The 14013-nt window shown below is 40.1% G+C and overlaps 1 long non-coding RNA gene across 1 annotated transcript; it reads left to right on the forward strand.

Annotated features, from left to right (window-relative positions):
* Window positions 1-1230: 1230 nt before the first annotated feature.
* On the forward strand, window positions 1231-3826 carry LOC124857689. The gene is made up of 3 exons (XR_007035654.1): window positions 1231-1346; window positions 2730-2957; window positions 3612-3826. It is a non-coding gene; the product is annotated as an uncharacterized LOC124857689 (long non-coding RNA).
* Window positions 3827-14013: the final 10187 nt, after the last annotated feature.

The following is a 14013-nucleotide window of genomic DNA, read 5'->3' on the forward strand; positions in this document are numbered from 1 at the left end:
TTAAAGGCTTTGCCTCACAAAATATTAACCAATCAGTTACAGTCTCAAAAAAGTATTAGCACTGCTTATATATTTTTAGATTTTGTCATGCTACAACCACAAACATGTATTTTACTGGGATTTTATGAGGTAGACCAACACAAAGTAGCACATAATTGTGAAGTGGAGGGAAAAAGATACAAAATTATTTACAAATAAAAATCTAAAAAGCCTGAAGTGCATTTGTATGTATCCCCTTTTACTCTGATAACCATAAATAAATAAGTTGCCATCAGACGACACCTAATGACAGTTTTTCTGTGTATAACTAAATCTCAGTATAAAGCACTATTCGCATCTATATTTGTAAAGGAATTTTACATTCATGTTGATTTAAAACATGAAACCTAAATGAAACACATGGAAGTTTAATGTTGGAATGTGACAAAATGGCTCATGAATACTTTTGCAACACATTATATGTGCCTGGATGCTGATCAGTGGATGTTAGTATCATATGATGGTATTTGCAAAAGCTTTCTCGATCCCCGTAACCTAAAACTTCATGAAAACATACAAACCTACATCAAAAACAATCTCCAAGGACTCAAATAAATGTAGAAACTTCTTTTAATTGAATTTACCGGTGGCATTCAGATCTTTAAATGTGAGTAAAAAACAGAGATCAAGAAGATGTTTGTTTTCCATACAGTTCTGTAGTTAGGACTGAGGAAGTTAGCGTTAGGAGTCACCGCTAATCAATCTATTTGGTGTTTGGCAAGAAAGATACGGCATAATTTCAATCACTTAAAATGGCCTACTTTTAGCCGACCATGCACCTATTCATTTTGAAGTATTTGTGTCCTGACTAATCTTGGCTACTGTGTTTATAGAAACTTGGCAGGTAGATTAGGTCATTGACAGCAGTAGGTTTTATGTAAACAACTTGCTAGAGTCAACTTTAAATGCATAAAAATGGCAAGTAATCTTTTGGAAAATCAGTAATTTAAGACTTATGTTTAGACTCAAACATCTGTGAAAGCTTGTAAAATCGTAGAAAAGAAGGTCTGCTTCTTGCTTAACCAATTAAAAAACTATATTTTACATTATCTTCATGAATAAGTCCAGTCTGACTCTCCTGGAGCCAAGAGGCAGACTGTTGTTGGCAGGCCCTCCTTGTCTCCCTGAGCCAAGTTACTAGGGTGTGTGTTACTTTGTGATTTTTTGTTTCTCTTCAGCCATCTGATGCGACAGGAATCTGGCCGACCCTGCGTTTGGTCGCTGTGACTCCTGATATTTGACACGACAGTCAGATTTACATTCCCTCCTGTACAAAAGCGTGCAACTTGTTCTCTTCATCCAGAAAGGTAAGCGAGCCCACAGAGTTCTTCTACTCAGGACATACAAACATTGTCTAGATTTGTAGCACCACGCTACAAATCTGGCCTTAGTGCTCTGTGTGTGGACAAAATTAAGGTGTCTCACACTGCTTCTCAACCTGCAACATATGTAAGCATGTTGAAAAACCTGTCTGAATTTCAGAAGAAAAGGGGGCTAAATAGAACATCAAGTCCTGTCATGTCTTTGAAATAAATGTGTCATTTTATTGTTCACATTCGCAATAGTGCATGGGTATTGGGATCAAGGGTGTTGAATTCATCATGTTCTGCTGTATCAAGTTAGTGTACATTACTTTTGTTCTGATTTTACTCTCACCTTTTTCATTTTTCTCATATTAAAGAACAAACACCATATGGGAATGGAATTTTAATGCTTTATGAGTTCCACTGGTCTGATAATTGTTGGTCCAAATACAGTAGGGTAAGCATTAGCTTAAGTAATATTATTACAGGGTCACCGCTGCAATATTTAACACACAGTAGCATTGACACTACAGCAGTGACACTCTTGTGCAATAAACATGTATTATATGTGAATGGCAGGATTTTTCGACATGCCCTAAAAATCAGTGGCAGCCTGACTCATCTGGGCATCAGATTGTGAATGCTGCAGTTTCAAATGCAAAGTAAGGCAATCCAGGAGCGTCATTTTCCAATGGCCTAATGTCTTCCTGTGCCACTGAAATGAAAAATAAACACAACAATGTCACAAGGGTATCAAAATAAGTATTGAACCCTTTACCATATTTCTAATTAAATGTATCTAATGGTGCACATGACATGAAATTCAAATCAGATGTCAAAACCAAATCATCCAGTTTACACATGCAAATAAATCAAACCAAAGATGTCCATTAAATAAGTTATGTGTAATAAAATGGAATGACCTAGGGAAAAAGTATTAAATTTATAAAGAAAAGGAGTTGCATGACTGGAAAGTCATGACACCAAGTGAAATCTCTCAGTACTTACAAAGCAATCCCACCATTTAATTCATATCAGCTGTTTCAGTTCCAATTGATGGCCTGTAAAAAGGTATCTCCTTAGCAAGGTATCTTACAAAAAACACCTCAAATCAAAATCAAGAGATTGATACTACCTTAAGCAAGCTAGCAAAAAAACAAAACAAAACAAAACTTTTTAGGTAGTTTAACTGTTCCAATTTTAAATGCTTGTCTAAAATGATTTAGTTCTAAACAAAGCCATTTAGTCACTAAGGTGTACAGCCTCAGAAAATGACTCTTCAGGGTGTAGATTGTCAACATATTTACCTTCTGCTGTTATTCTTTATTTAACTCTCTCCCTGTCCCCATCTACCTTCGTCTCCATGGGCCACGTGCTGTGAAACAGATGGCTGGGGCAGGGTTGACCGCCAGACAGAAGGAAGCAGGGAACGAGAGGCAAAAAACTACAAGGTGGTGAAGTGGGAAACCATATCCAGAAGGTGACAGTGAGGTAGCAGATGTGTAAAACACAAACGACCTTGAGGAGAATGTGACTCGTTCTGGGCGGACTCCGATCAAACCTCCCGGTTGCTCTCAGAAAGCACATCAGAAGCTGAGCGTTGCCCCTCTCGAGGTACCCTGAGCATTCCATACTGCTCATTAGCAGTCTAATTAAGAATTGTTTCTTTATGTGAATGCAGTCTGTATTTACAGTAACTATCTAGCCTCCACACTGGTTATTCATGGGACACTGTCAGACTGATTTGATTAGAAAAACAGCTCCTGGCAGTAAGTAAAAGTTGGGTGGGGGGGTCGAAATATGTGTTAGTTAAAGGTAAAATCTGGGTCCCCAAAGCACATTAGAAGAACACTAATGACCATGATGCCCTTATCTGTTCTAAAATTCACAGGCCCAGCTTTCCTTTCCTTTCTGAAGTGGTTCTCTTGCTTGTTTTGAGAAGCTTCAACCTACCCTATCATATAAAAACTCAGGAACACATAACTTCCAGCTGAATAATTCATTTGAATAGATGATGCCATAGATAATTACAATAGGAGGTTGCATAGTCTGTCAGACAGCAAAGGTTTTATCATTCAGTGCATCTGCATCAGTGATAAAAGACTACAAATGTAATATCTTCCTTCATTTCTGTTTTAAGTTATAATTCCATATGTAAAACTGCCACAAATACAGATTTGACCAGAATATTAAGTTTTGCAGACTTTTTCTGGATTATTCTGACATAGTCAATAGATCCATTTTCTAAACCTGCTTCATCCTTGCAAGGTTGTGGGATCTTCATCATTCCTTGAGTGAGAGGCAGAACAAACCATGGACAGGTTGCTACAACTCAGTAAGCAAAAACACACCTAACAACACGTTATCTTTAATTAACCAAATATGTATGTTTCTGGATATTGGGAGAAGGTCAGAGTGCCCAGAGAGAAATCAGGTATGTACTGGAGCAACATGCAAACTATAAAGGCTACAGCAAATTTTGTCAACCCAGGATCATCTTAGTGTGCTATCAGCCTTGGGTCCATGTGGTCTTTAAATCTGGCCAGTGTATGTAAATCTGGTATTTTGCTTTTCTTTTGTTTTCATCATGTAGGCTAAAGCAACTTGAATTGTCTTATTGCTGAAATGTGCTAAACAAATAAACTTACCTTGCCTATGAAGCCATTTTATTTTCACAGATATAGCAGATGTTTAGTAAGGGTACCTTCACACTTGGTGAAGACCATACTACATTCTCCATGACCTACACAACCAAGTACAACATAGATGGATTGTGACAATTTTGAAATCCTATTTCAGAGTGAAGGTAACCACAATCAATTTTGCACTCTTGTATGAACTGCACTAGAACATTATGCCCTGCTAGCAAGACACTAGCCCCCCCGAGTACCATGTCCACAACACAGCCTCAAGTTCTGTTCCTCGGGTCATGGATACGCTGCTGCCACAATAAGAAGGATGCAATGGAAGTTCTGTGCATGCTCCAAATGCTCAGGAAACATACTGTGTGCTAAAGAGTTATCATAATGTAATGTGTTTTGTTAACTTTGGACTGCAAATGTCTTATGTCTTCTACACTCTTTTTACATTAACTTTACTGATGAACTGTTCTTACAGAAACTGAAAATGTCACAGTTAATATGCTCCTTTAGTTGGACATAATGCTCACACGCTCAGTCTAACTGTGCAATGTACAATAAAAGCAACAGATTAAAGCTCACTCCTGACACTCTCTTCCACATCTAACCTTACAAGGGCAGCCTCTCCTACAAATGCTGATTGGATCAATTAAAATCACGATACTGTTGAAATATCCAAATAGACAGGATCCAGCCCCTCATTGAGGGCACTTTGTTTTACATCCAGTGACTGCTTCAGATAGGTGAGAAACTAGTAATAATGCTTTAGCTATTTATCTGATGATGTTATCTCTTCTAAGTAGGAGAAAAAAGTCTTTATCAGCTAGTGACACTGTTAAGATTGGGATCTTCAGACAATGCAAATGCACTTAGAGGGCTGCGAGGCTAATTGTTATTTCAAGGAATGTTTTGTGGCCACAAGATTGTTGGGGCTTCTCGGTTGGATATAGATAACCAGAACCATGATTATAAGGAGTCAGTTACTGTGCTCATTTACTTTACAATTCAACTGTTTGTCGTCGCTGAAATGCTTGAATATCTAAAAAAAAAAGGGAAATGTGAAGAAGCAGAGCTTTGGATTAATAAGAGTACATATTGATATGCCATGAAAGGCATAGGTGTTCCTAAAGCATTATGGGATGAGGAGAGAGGGAAGTGAAATAGAAGGTTGAGCCTCCCCTGAGCTATGCTGTATCATATCTGATTGACAGGCTACACGCTAAGTTCACCTGAGCCCCTGACCCCTCGTTTTACATCTCACTGTGGCTCTTCTCCTCTCTCCTTTTCTTTTTTCCCCCACCTATTTTTCTGGGAGTTGGGGAAACCCGAGGAGGGCCTGATCCAGGGTGGAATTGCTTCAGGCAGTGACCTGCTCTAAGGGGGTGGGGGTCATAGGGAAACAAAGGCCATTCAGGTAAACCGCTCTGAGCTGGCCAAGCTCTCCGTGCTGATAACACTGCGGCTAATGTACTAGAGTTTGCACAGTCAATGACACCAGATTCACTGATCGGTCTGTGAGTGTTTTCATTCTGTGAAAGAAAAGGAAAAACAGGCTGACAGGTGGGTAAACACAACACCCTAAAAGCCCCTCTGAACATTCCAGAAGTTTCTATGCTAGTGTTGAAAATATTCCCTGCAAAAGTAGTAATCTTCTTTACTCAGACTAATCTTGGGCAAATTTGGAACTTAAAAACCCTGTAAGAGAGCTTTCCTCACTCTTGTTCACCCTAACAAGCATTTCTGCAACATTTTTGTATGAGTTTTTCCAGGCAATCTCTTTTTTAAAAGGGATGGTAAAATATTTAAATTGAGGTTATTCTAAAAGTGTATAAGCAGTTTTTCTTTTGAGAGTTTATAAGCAGTTAATATTGTTAAGTGGTTCCAGATGATGAAGCTAAATGCTAGTAACAGAAGGGCCAAGGCCAAAATAACCTTCTGCCATCTCATGTCTTAATAAAAAAATAAAACAAATCAAAGCTGTTTTGACTATCCTGTTTTTTTTTTTTTTTTACTGTTGCCATGAATGCATTAAGTTATTTATGCTGAATCCAGTTATTTACACTGGAAATGAAAAGTGGAGTTGGTGCACCAACAATAGTCTGCCTGTATGAAACATTGACTCAGAATGGTATATGTAAAGAGTTTGTGGTCAAAACAAAAGTCTTATTAAAAAGTAAAGCAATGTAAAAATTATTAAAATAGTATCTTTTCATCTGCTGGTTTTGTGTCATAAAGTTACTCAGTGGCTAGAAATGTTATACATCGACGCCTCTTAGTGCATGTTTGCCACAGGAAGATCACTGTTGGCATACCACCCCGTACCTTCATTTCCCATTCAAATAATTATCCGCCTCTTTAGAAATAACTACCCTATGCACAAGTCATGATGGTTTAAAGGTTCATAAAATCGTGTTTGCATAAACTACTGTGATGTTTTTAGACTGAAAATGCCTTACGATACCAGAAGTCCAATTTGGTACTGGTTCTACAGCGTTCTGGGCCAACTAATCTGAATTCAAAACAAATCAGTGGTTCCATAAACTGTTTATAGCAAGTAATACCTTAGTAAATAAAATAAAATATGGAGACCAATAGTGTAATAACTGGCAATAACATAATAAAAAGTACTACAGCCAACAGTGTAATACATTATTATGTTATTGGCTGGTTTTTATCATGAAAAACAACCCCTCGGGAATGTAATAATGGTGTAACACATGTAGGTCACATGACCAATAGTCTGTTCCTGAATTATGGCACATTCTACTTAGAAATCCAACAGCTAAATGTACTTCATGGTAACCAATTCAAAATATTGATCCATACATGTAGTTATTAATAAAAATACCTAAAAGAATAAACAATATTCTAAATACATGTTGTATAAACAGATTATTAAGAGCGTGCTGCCTAGGACACATCCTTAAATGAATGAATAGAATGATTATGCTATTATACCTTTTGAACCTGCACAAAAAACTACAAAAAATATTTTATTTCTCAAAAATGCTGTCCTATTTATGCATTAAAACGATTACATTCCAAAATCATTTTTAATACCATGCCAACATTGCAGAAACCAGCCCATAGCATAACAACCTCTTATATTAGGTGCAAAATATTATGTTGTTGACTTTAGTACATTTAAAATGGTCACAATTAAAACGATATTACTTAATGGCCGTTATTGCATTAGTGGTTGCTACATACCACCATACTGGGATTATACACTGCAGTGTTACAGGACACAGTTTAAATAGAGATTTGTTCCAGTTTTTCTCAGAAGTTAAAATTTCCAAGTTGGAAAAATTAGCAAAAGGTCAAATAAAATCAGAAGTTAATTAGGAAAGCTGAAGGTTTCTCACCAACCTGATGCTAAAATCCAATATGGCTTTTCGGCTCAGCTCTGTTTTCACCACAACGGACCGGCACAGCGCCCCCATTACTGCGGCAGCCGCACCGATCCATCTGTCGATCTCCCGCTCTATTCTTCCCTCACTCGTGAACAAGACCCCGAGATACTTAAACTCCTCTACTTGAAGCAAGAACTCCTCTCCAACCTGAAGAGGACAAGCCAACCTTTTCCATGGCCTCGGATTTGGAGGAGCTGATCCTCATCCCAACCGTTTCACACTCGGCTGCAAACCACCCCAGCGCATGCTGTAGGTCTTGGCTAGAGGGGGTCAGCAGAGACGAAATCCTCTGGTCCCCAAGCCAGACCCCCTGTCCATAAAAGTTATGAACAGGACCGGTGACAAAGGGCAGCCATGCCGGAGTCCAACATGCTAAACTAAACAACTACTTTTTACTGAACATGTTGCTACAGTGAAAATGAAGCGTTCATATTCATTTTATTAGCGTATACTGTGAAGAGTATTTAGCCTGATCAGTAAGGATGTAAATCAGTGAGTGTCATTGGTTTTTGAATGTCAAATTGGAGCACACTTATTTCGGGTTTCCAGTTTGTTCCCAGGTCCAGCGTCTGACTTTAGAGGTAAATGGAAGGCAGCATTAGATGTCAGCAGTGCTTCTTGATCAGTGCTTCTGTATTTTTTGTGTGTCTACTCTCTCCTCTCAAACCCCAGTCAGTCAGTAAATGCTGGCTTACACTAAGCCCAGTTTTGCTCACTAGAAAATTGTTCTGTTACAATGTATTGACCTCCTTGCACTGGGAGAGAATTGCTGCAAAGCCAGTGACTTAATGAAGTCAGCTGGGCTTCTGGAGGTAGATTACTTTTTACCAAGTTAACATGTTAATAACACATAATCCTAACATTACAGGCAGTCAGTTATTTCAGGCTGTAGTCCTTGCCAATGCTTTGCCAAGAAACAGGAGGTTGGTGTAACTCCCCGTGGTAATGTCCAAGTTCACCCAACCTTTAACTGATTCATAAGAGAGTTTAACTGAAAATAACACATTGTCATTTTCATGGCTCACAAACAATGTCTCTTACTGGTGTGAATACATTGAGGTGGCAGTGCTCAACTACTCTGTTGGACTGGAACATACTGGCCAAAGTGACGTTAAATCAGTTTTTATGTATAACAATTATATGTTTGTCTTTACACTGAGGAAGCAACTAATGACAATGTTAGGAATAACCTTCATTAATATGCTTATAGCTGTTTTTCCCATTTATGCAATAGTGAAATAAAGTATAAGTTCTAATGTTTCCCTTTTGTTAGAATACGATAAGAAGCTCATTGACACACAGTACAAGGATAAATGGCCCAAGGATTGTCATAAATGACCTGAAGCTGGGGCACTGGGTTTGATGGTGGAGCAGCTGGTATAACTGGGTTGATTAGAAAATTACAGCACACTTAGATTAAGGATGGACACCCGCTACTACACAATCTAACAGATAGACACCACAATGGTGACACATAGTCTACTGATAATCACTGAGGGAGGGCACATCCATTGCATTGGAGTGCCAGATATAAAAACTATATGTGACCTTCTATCGAGGTTCTTCGTCATGCTCTAACAGACTGCGACGGTTCGAGACAGGAGCCTCAGCGCTGATCTCTGTAATCATTCCTCTGCCTTAATTTAGATTAAAGGAGCTAAAAGTTAGAAACTGGTTGAGAGTCGTTCCTTTAAGAGTCTTTAGATAGAGTGGTGACTGTTTCCGGGGTCCAAGTACCGGTGGAGCTCCGAGGCGTCGGACCGCCAACAGGGTGCGGTAGCTCGGACAACAACTAAAAAGCAACAGAATCCATGGCCAGTTTGTGGCTGCCTTTTCAGTAATTTTATAGCCAGCAAGTTTGATAACCATATTGACTCAACCACACTGACTTGATCCACTAAGGTTGTTGCTAAGTTTGGAATTTGTACTGATATACACATAGTATGCTAACATGCTTTACTAAAAGCAAAACAAGCAGGAGAGGGCCATGCAAGGGTTCCTGTTTTGTCCACCCATCCTGTATTGGGTATCCTGACTTTGTCCTGACAGGTGAAAAGAGCTCTAAAGTATGTTGTTATTTCCTAAAGGTGCTCTAACATGTCCCTGTGGACACTTAGCATTGGTTCAGGCTGCTTTACCCAAAGCCCCAATGATGAAATTTTATCTGTAGCCAAACTCACTCACATTCTCCCCCCCCCCCCCCCCCCCCCCCCCCCCCTCCTCCTCCCCCGTCCATCTTTTCCATCTCCCTCGTCCTCATTTCTCTGAGCAGGTTTCACTCTTGTGTCTGTCATTCTTCTGCCTTTTGTATCAGTCAGCCTTTTTGCTATTGAATGCTGCTTTCTCCACCACCCCCACTGCCTTCTCTGCTCTCTTTCTCCTATATCCTCTCCAGCTCATTCATTCACTCTAGGGCCTAATTATGAGCTAGCTTCGAATAAATACATGTATTTTTTCTCCTGAGAAGTGGGGGGTTGTGGAGGTGTGGGCCTTGTGCTCCACATTTTTTTTTGACAGGAGGCTTAAGGAGGTTTTATTCAGCAAAGTCTCTCCGCTGATCGGAGTGGTCAATGGGACGAGAGATTTTCCGGGTGCAATAATTGTGTCTCATTAATTCTTACTGTAATGCTGGGTAGCTAAACAGGCTATGCAATTAGGGGGCTGAGCCCTGAATAGGCTGACTAATCAGGGGACAAAAGCTTCAGCTCAGAGGCCATTAGGCCTGGAGGAAGTGCTTCTTTTGTGAGGAGTGGTCGGTAATGCCTTCATCTCCCTCCAACTGGGCTGGGGAAGAGACCTTAAGGGAGATCTTCCACTTCAAATCATTACAATACCTACAGGTTTTTATACAAGCAAAGGTTGCATCCTGCTCGGGATTATGCAAAATCAACAGTGGATTTCTGCCTACAGAGTAAAATTTACATTTCTGTCTACCCCCAGGACCAAGTTGGACCCACTATGTTGGCTACTTTTGTATACAAACTTCAGCAAAAAGTGCTAAATCGCCTTTTTCAATAAGAATATCCCAACCGTCTGCTCTCGTGGACATCAAGGGCATCCTGAGACTCTCTCCCCCACTGCTGTCCCTTTTCCACCCCCACCCCTCCCTCCCTCCCTCCCTCCCCACGTAACGAACCCTGACAGCCCGAATGCTTCTTCAAACTGTCGATTCAGAAGTCTACAAGACCTTTCTGCCATCTGGGAAAGGTGGAGGAATGAGGAGTTAAAAAAACCCCCGACATTATCTACTCCCCCCTTCATCCCTGTTAATCACATTGTAGGGCAATCAGGCAGCCCAGACGTAGGATAAATGAACTCTCCTGGTCATTAAAACTAAGCATTGAATTATTGACATGCAATTAGCCTGTCTCTTTTTAGTGGGAGGACACAGGAAACTTTGTCATAGAAATAATGTGACTGCTGTAGTCATCAGATCCTAAAAATGAGGGTAGAGCATATACATCATACCACTGAAAAATTCTAACTAAGAAAATCCTATTTATCTCTTAACAAGAGCAGCCAGCCTGCTCCTTCTAATTTGTCTGCCAGTTTTATTCCCATAAGGAGTGGTGTCTTGTGCTCGTTATCTGCTTCGTTATGGAGAGTGCTGTTCACGGAACTCCGGATTATCCTGTGGATTATGTTAATGTTCCAGTCATACGGACACATTGTTGAGATGATCTCTTCCTCCTCTACCTCCTGTATGAGCTAAATTTATTTGTTTTAGCTTTACAGTATTCAGAGGGAACTCTAAATAAACAGACTGAATATAATCCACCATGCCTTAAAGGAATAGTTCAGGATTTTCAAGTTGGCTACACAGCTGGTTTACAATAAAGCAATAAAGTGGCTTTGTAACAACTAAAAATACTTAAATCTGAAAATGTCACAGCAGGTTATACAAATGATGTTAAAAGAACCCTTAAGCTATCATTACATTGGCAGCAGGAGATAATTTACAAATAAGTCGATTGTTATTTACACAGGAAACAGACCTAGGGGACCATTTACCACCAAGGATCTTCCTGAGTTAAACACATACTGAGAGCTGAACATGTAAAGGATTTTCAGCTAGGGTAGCTGTCTCATACAAAAGTCAGTCAGTCAGTCAATCATTTTATACCGCTTATTCCACAGTGGGTCGCGGGGGAGCTGGTGCTCCAGCAGTGTATGGGCGGGAGACGGGGTACACCCTGGACAAGTTGCCAGTCCATCGCAGCACAACACAGACACACACAGGACAAACAACCACGCATACACTCATTCACACCTAAGCGCAATTTAGAGAAACCAATTAACCTAACAGTCATGCACGCACAGGGAGAAAATGCAAACACGCAAACTCCATGCAGAAAGACCCCTGTCCGGCTGACCTTTTTTTTGCAAGGCAACCATACTACCAACTGCGCCACCATGTAGCCCTCAAGTAATGCAACTACATTACTTTTTACATTCCATTCTCTTGTATGTGTTACACAAGGGAAGATCACTTACCTCCAGTTCATGTTTAAATAATGATTACATCTTGTCTGAACAATAGAAAGTTGATGATTGTTTTTCATATTGGAATTGTTTTATGACAGTAAAAATCTGCCTTGTGTTTTGACTAGCCATTAGCTCCTGCCTTTGGTACCAGTGCCTGATTTAGGAGGATGTATGCCCCTGGACAAGAGCCAGTTTTAAGGCCCTACCTACACAAGTTTCTTTACACAGCCAAATGACAGTACATATAAATACAAATCATCTTCAAGGCTTTTAAGATTTGTACACATAAAATTAGAGTTTTTCCCACACAATCTTTGTGTTTGTCTTTTTAAAATGTCCCTTCTATGTGTGGAATCTTTCTTGACGTCTTTATTCACACAAACAAATATGACCTTAAACATTTCAGTAACTATTAGGGGTGTAACGATGCATCCAGCTCCCAACATAAGAGTTACACGACACTGGGTCATGAGAAAGAGACAAGACGACATATTAATAAAATCTTTGGGAAAACTATAAATCCCCATTGTTTGTTTTCACAAATAGTTGCTTAGTGGTTATCTGGAAGAAAATCCAACAAATCAATTCAAAAATACTTTATGAGCAACATTAAATTAAATATTGTTGTACCTCATATTTTTGAAGTGTCTTCAAGGAGTCGTTGTAGATGGTAATGGCTTTGTGCAGGAAGGATCTCCTGTAGTGGTCTGTATTACAGTGGATCTGAAGAAGCCTCAACTGTTTTTGTATTGAAGTCTCATAAAAAAGATCTCTCTGCAATGTCTTTCTTTTCCGAAACCTCCATCTTTCCACGTCATCTCCAGATACTCCAGAGCGGTCCCAGAATCAGCATTTTGAGCTTGTTTAACAGTGTTTTTACATCAAACCTTTTGAATGCTTTGTACTGTGCCAGAGTCCTGGATTTCTGGAGTGAATCACGCCGGTGTGAACCCATCCTGGACCCTGATCAGAGAATCGCACCTTGGCACGGTTACAACTGATTTGATCTCAGCAGCAGTTTGCTTGCAGTGTGAAGGACAGTCTGGCCAGCGTAACAAAAGCAGAAAGTCAGGATGTAACATAAGAGCAGCGCATTTGAGTAGATGAAGAAGTAAAGGACAAACAAAGTAAGAGCGTGAATCCGAAGACAAAAGAGTCTGAAAATGTCTTGTGGGGTAATGTGGAGAAGTAAAGAGGTTCAGATACACAACTACATCTGAAAACCAAAACAGCAATTCAAATTTTGTTGAGGTGGACTTTCTTCTTCATGCTTTTTTTCTTCTCGATCAGTGCAATACTGCACCTGAAAGAATCTCATTGCAACTGCATGACTCTATTTGGTTCTGTCTAAAAATCTCAGTGTTAAAGCAAACTGGGTTAACTGAAGGTTCCAGATCCCTGGACTAATCCCTGTACAAGACCAGCAGTGTGAATGCACTGACTCTGATGCTGCAACCCCAACAGATCATGGCAGAAAATTCTGTACTCTCCACAAGAGACTTTTATTGGATCTGCAGTTTCTAGCTGTAAACACTGAAGAGTCTAAGCTTCCTCAAGTACTACTGTCTGCTCTGTACTGTCTTGTAAACTATGGAAGTAAATTGTTACCATATTTCAAATGAAAAAGCATTTTCAGAAATGCTATTTCATTTTAATAATGTGGCTGCATTAACTAACCCATAAATAAAATTAGTAATCAATCATCCTATTTGCATTTGCATTTTCTTCTTCACGACTGCACATTTTATGCCATAATCAAAAAGAAAACAAAACAGACATTGTTTTTTCGTTTTCGTGGTCTGCCCGCAAAGTACTGCCCAGAACTCGAAAACGAAAAAGCATTCCGAGCAGCGGGCACAGCAGAGTGACGTCAGCAGCCGCTCTTCCTCAGCTCCCTGCTGATAGAGCTACCCATCCTGTTTGGTAGGGGGCGCTGTGCACATCTGCATTGCATTACATTGCAAACGTGCCGAGAAACTAGTTGAATTGCAGCAGGACCGAGCTCAATTTGTGGCAGTGGCAGGCAGAACTGGCAGTTCCGGTGGCAGGCAGTGGCAGTTCCGCCACTGCCTGCCACCGAAGCTGCCACCGGAACCGCCACAGCCTGCCGCAGGGTGGCAGGGGATTCCGCGA

Source organism: Girardinichthys multiradiatus, chromosome 21, assembly GCF_021462225.1.
Source record: "Girardinichthys multiradiatus isolate DD_20200921_A chromosome 21, DD_fGirMul_XY1, whole genome shotgun sequence".
Taxonomy (NCBI): Eukaryota; Metazoa; Chordata; class Actinopteri; order Cyprinodontiformes; family Goodeidae; genus Girardinichthys; species Girardinichthys multiradiatus.